The sequence below is a fragment of the Quercus robur genome, chromosome 6 (genome assembly GCF_932294415.1).
Source record: "Quercus robur chromosome 6, dhQueRobu3.1, whole genome shotgun sequence".
In the NCBI taxonomy this organism is placed as follows: Eukaryota; Viridiplantae; Streptophyta; class Magnoliopsida; order Fagales; family Fagaceae; genus Quercus; species Quercus robur.
In genome coordinates, this window is record NC_065539.1 from 32,231,414 (window position 1) to 32,237,413 (window position 6,000).

Genomic DNA, 6,000 nt, shown 5'->3' on the forward strand with positions numbered 1-6,000 from the left:
CAGCATGGTGAACCACAATGAAAATGATTGTCTGGTAAGGCTTCGTCGTATAGAAAGGTTGAATTCGGAGGATAAGCCATTTGGCTCGTGGATGAGGGCAACTCAAGAAAGGCTCTAGAAGCCTCAACTAGTCTTGGCACCACCAGATAGTGACAGAGAGACACAACGAAACACAGGCATTCTTGCTCAGCCTGCCATGGTAATGGATTCTTCCTTACAAAGTGCAGCGGAGGGAGGCCATGCCTAAATGGCAGCAGTAAAGGATAACAAAGGAGGTAGGGCTGACGTGGAGAGTGTGTTGGTGCATATCGATAAGGAAATCCCTAGAATCCCTCAATCTCAGTGATTTCATAATTTTAAGGAGCAGTTAAAGGAGATTGATGTCGCAATTTATGGGTATATGGCTGGTGCAACTAATCCTCACCATGCAGAGTACATTACGGGTATGGTTGATACACTATGTAATAATTTCCATTCTCCTCATGCACAAGAGAAGGATATTGGTTTAGCTAGTCACAATGGGCCCCATGGTGAGTTTAATAATACTATGGATACAGTAGCTGGGCTACAAACGATTAACTTGTCAGAGGATCAGGCCCAAGTAATACTTCAAACAAATACTCCTTTTACACTAGGCCCAACTTCACCGTCTCGCTCGACCAAGTCCAAGTCGAAAAGCTCTAAACAGGCATCTCAGAAGAAAGGTAGAGTAGGTCTATCCATGCAAGGAAAAGAGAATAGTTCTCGTAGCGTGACAGAGGTGAAGGAGAGGACCAAACTTGGGAACGGGTAATATGATGGAGTTTGAACTTATTGATCAGAGTGGTAAATGCAGACCTCGCCTCCTCTAGAAGACATCTCAGGTATTGTAGAGAACGTGGAAAGGACCAGGTTGGAAGGGAAGTCATGGCCTTTAGCAAACTCATGGCTCAAGAACTTGGATCGGCGGTGGCTGTAGGTCAGCCCCGCTGGGAGCAATGAGTGCGATAAGTTGGAATTGTAGGGGGCTTGGGAACCCCCTCACATTTAACGCATTCCACAAAGTTGTGATGGAGGAAGATCTCACTTTAGTCTTTTTAATGGAGACTAAATATGATGTTACAAAGATGAAGCGAATTCAAAGGAAGTTGGACAGAAAAAGGGGCTTGTTGTACCGTGTGTTCATCGAGGGGGTGGACTTGCCCTTCTATGGAGGTGTTCTACAATTGTGGAGGTGTTCTACAATTGTGGAGGTGCAAACATACTCACCCATTCATATAGATGCTATCATGTTGGAGGAGCAAGGTGCAAGGAAATGGAGGTTCATTGGCTTTTACGGACATCCCAAAACTAGTAGACAACATGAATCATGGGCTTTGTTGGAAAGACTCAGCACTTGCAGTGACTTACCTTGGGTGTGTATGGGGGACTACAATGAGCTCATGTTTGCAAGTGAGAAGGATGGTGGCAATACTAGACCAGAGGGCCAGATGAATCAATTCTAGGATATTAATAGATGCTATCTCAGGGACATAGGGTATAACAGTTCGGCATTCACCTGGAGTCGGAGATTGGGCAATCGTGGGTGGGTCCAAGAACGGTTAGACCGTGCACTAGTTTCAACCAATTAGGTTGGGATGTTCCCACGTACCAAGCTATTTTATATTGCCTCCTCCACCTCTGATCATAGTATACTTCTCCTAAAGGAAACCAACTCTTCTCGGCAAAAGTACAAGAGGTCTAAACTCTTTCGTTTCGAAGACATGTGGCTTAGAGATGAAGGGTGTAGTGAGATTGTGCAGGAAGCTTGGGAAAGAGGCAAAATTATGGGCTCTCAATGGCCAATTACTAGCTATTTGGAAGAATGCCAGTTTGCATTGATGTTGTGGAACAAAAACGTGTTTGGCCATGTGGGTAAAAAAGTCACGACCTTGTAGTAGAAGCTCCAAACATTGGAGAATATGAACTTGGGTGCCTCGGCCTTGGAGGACATCCATGAGACCAGATTACAGTTAAACAAAGCATTAGCCATTGAGGAAGATATGTGGTTACAGAGGTCAAGAAATAATTGGTTGAAAGCAAGGGACAAGAATACAACTTTCTTTCACACCAAACCATCCAACTGTTTGCAGCGTAATACTATTAGTAGGTTGCTGGAGTCAAACAATATGTGGATAGAAGATGAGGAGCAGATTGGCCGAGTGTTTATGTAGTATTTTGACGACCTCTTTACTACCTTAGAGCCTCAGATTGAGAGAGAGCTTATTGATGTCGTTCAACCCAAAGTTTTGGACAGAATGAATGTCTTACTAAATAGGGAGTTTCAAGCTCCGAAAGTGGAGAAAGCCTTGAAGCAGATGCACCCCATGATGGCCTTGGGCCTCGACGGTATGCCCCCTTTGTTTTATCAACATTTTTGGCCTATTGTTAGATCTATTAGTGTATGTACTGCTTTGAATTTTCTTAACCATGGTATAGCACTGCCCAAGTTTCACGAGACTCATATTGTGCTCATTCCAAAAATAAAAAATCTAGAAAGAGTCATGGATTACCGACCAATAAGCTTGTGCAATGTGGCTTACAAATTGGCTTCAAAAGTGGTGGCAAACCAAATGAAGTTAGTATTGCAGGAGATTGTGCGTGAAAACCAAAGTGCTTTTGTAGCAGAAAGGTTAATCACAGACAATGTTTTAGTGGCACATGAAGTGATGACTCACATTGGCAAACAAAGGAGATGTAAAAGCGGGGAGTTGGCATTGAAGTTGGACATGAGCAAAGCTTATGACCGTGTGAAGTGGGAGTGCTTGAAGCAAATTATGTTAAAGCTAGGATTCCATAAGCATTGGGTGAAAATTGTCATGAGGTGTGATAGGCCAAAAACGAATTGACCCCTTGTGAATAATTAGCCAAGTTTATTAATTAATCAAATTAACATGAAAATGCATGGTAGCACAAAAAAATCATCAATTAAACCATGTGCAGCGGAAAATAAATTGACACGGTGATTTGTTTATGAATGGGGAAAACCAACACGGCAAAAACCCCACCGGGTGATTTTAAGGTCACTACTTTCGAGAATCCACTATTATCACAACAAGCAGTTACAAGTAAAGAAATCTCAGTACCTTATACCAACCTACAGTTGAACCCTTACCCCAATACCCAATTGGACTTGTTCTATAGTGACAATCTCTCATTGTAATGCATGGTTCCTAGTACATGATTTACCAATTATGCGGATCCTATTACGCGACTTCAATCACCAACTAGAGAAGGTTGTTGGCTGCAAAGTTCTTCAGGTCATCCCAACAATGAAGATCAAAAAGATGCTTGGTCACAAAACCCTACGGTGCACAAACACAGCAACTTCTTCACAAGAACGATGAACTAGGGCATGTTAGGTTCTAAAAAATTATGAACTAATGTATTAGAATTTCAATTTGTATTATGTTGGCAAACCATGAACAAAACATAGAGTCTAGATTTAGGCTTGCTCAAAGTATGTTTATTTGTAAAATTGGAATCAAGTGATTCCAGAATTTATTGGACTAAATTTGCAAGGCTCGATTGATCGAAAATTAGACTCGATTGATCGAACCACGTGCAGATTTATTTTTCTGCAGAATTCCAGTTCAGCCCAAACTCTACTTAAACGTATTAGGGTTCAAGTAAAACTCTCCTATATATAAGGGAAACCCTAGAACGTTTTTCAGAAGTTGTTTTAGAGAGATTAGAGTGCCTCTTGTGCCTCTTTTTGTATTTAGGGGTTTTTACCCAAAGGCTCTCTAAAGGTTGCTCATATTGCTGTTTGTGTAAATCTCTTGTGAGATCTAGAGAAACTTTCCTTTACACAAACTTAGGGTTTTCAAGGAGGAGATTTTATCTACACCTTGATGATTAACTCAATTGCTGCCATTGAAGCTTAAAGAAACACAAGCAGGTGTGCTTGTATCTGGTGGTGAATCCAAGAAAGAAGGAGTCCGTGGATTCGGAGCTTGCACGTGGTCGTGTCAGTAAGTTCTATTGGTGGGTAGGAATAAGAAGTCGAGCGTGGGGGCTTGTAAGTCTTATTGTATGAACTTCGATTCTTTCAAGATAGTGGATTCAAGTTTACCTTGAGGATAACTAGGTTAAATCCTCTCCAGGTTTTTACCGGTTTGGTTTCCTGGGTGATCATATCTTTGTGTTATTTATTTTTTCGCTGCTTTGCATGATATGATTGTTTTGATTGTGATAATCTAGTTTTGTTAAATTGGACTAAGTAACAGCTTGGCTAATTACCTAGGTTAATACAATTGTATTTTTAAGGGGTCTAAAAACCAACAGGACAAATTCTGTCTCTGGTCATAATTTGCTTGAACAAACTTTACTCAACATTTGTGCAACTTGTGTCCACTTTAACAACCCTTAAAATAATCCTTTTATATGTTTAGGGTTGTGAGAAAAAAAGGCTCAAACACATAATCACTAATTAGAGTCAAAACAGAACTGAAATTCTGTTTTTCATAAATCTTGACAGATGCCTGTTTGTCGAGCTACTGTTGAGCAGTTGTTGAGTCACGGGGCTGGAACAGCTCTTCAAGCTCAATAGATAACTAGCTATTGAGCTAGCTGTCGAGTTTTAATGAACTTGCATTTTTCAACTTGAATCTTGGACAGACTTGCATGGTTTTAACACTTGATCTTGAAACACAGTTTCTTGAAGTATTAAACACATCCTAGATCTACCCAAATGCAAGTAAAGTGCGTTTTGTCAAAAGATTAGCCAATTACATAAAATAGTGACATATGTTCCTAACAAGTGAATCACATATGTTCTAACAATCTCCCCCTTTGGCAATCCGTGACAAAATTACAACAAACAAATGAATATATGAGAGAAGTCATAAATCACTCAACTCATATTCACTTGTTGAATACAATAAAATCTATCCTAACACAAACTCTTGAAAAACTTTGCAAGAAGAGAGTTTATGGCAAGTAGACTTTGACAACTTGTATTTCTAAAACACTTTAAACAAAACTTAGCAAGACATATTTATGTGAAACAGAAATAATAGATTGCATACAAGTAATAAAAAGCATGTGCATAAAGAGAGAAAAGAAACAACACATGTAAGGGTAGGTAAAAGAAACATACATCAATATATAAAGAAGATACGTACAATATATGTCAATAATGGTCACAAGACCCATGTATAAGAATAAATGTATCTAAAATGGAGAAAAGAAAAAATACAAATAATCCTCACTACATCCCTCAGATATCAACACTCCCCCTAACAAAAATGTCCAACACTAACTCTCTCCCTAAGAATGACTACTCTCATATCCAAAACTACTTCCCCTTTTTATCACGAGTGACAAAGGGTAAGAGTGTCAAGTAGACATCTCATTGGTAGAGCTAGCATCTCCATCATCATTATCATCGAAAGCATTATCGTCATCACCATTATCGAAAGCATTATCGTCATCACCATCATCATCATCCTCAGCCTCAGAATCAGAAGCCACTAGAGGAGGTGGAGGAGAAGCCTCAGGAGTGAAGCCACCCATGCCTGCTGCAGTGCAATACAGCCGACACGAACGTTCACCTGATACAGCTCTGTAGAGAGTCTATCAAGGCGAGCATCCATGCACTGAAGCTGCGCCATGATGTCTCCGAGTGACACATCGCTCGTAGAAGAGGAGGGAGCGAATATGGATGGAGCAGATCAAGATGGAGCCGAACGGGAGGGAGGAGCTGCTGACCCAGATGCCTCAACCTAAACTGCGCCTCGCTACGTTTAACAGTAGCGTAGTCTATGGCACACATAAAAGAAAAGTGGTCAGACGCTAGAAAGGGAATAGAAAAATGGCCTTATCAATCTTCAAAGATCCATATCCTTTTTTCCTACCTTTCTTCTTTTTCAAGGTGTCAAAAATCTCATGTGCAAGCAGAATATTATCAGTAATTATCCTACCCTTAATGAAGGCATTCTGATATGGAGTTATAAGCTGATCCATCAAAGGTTTAAGTCT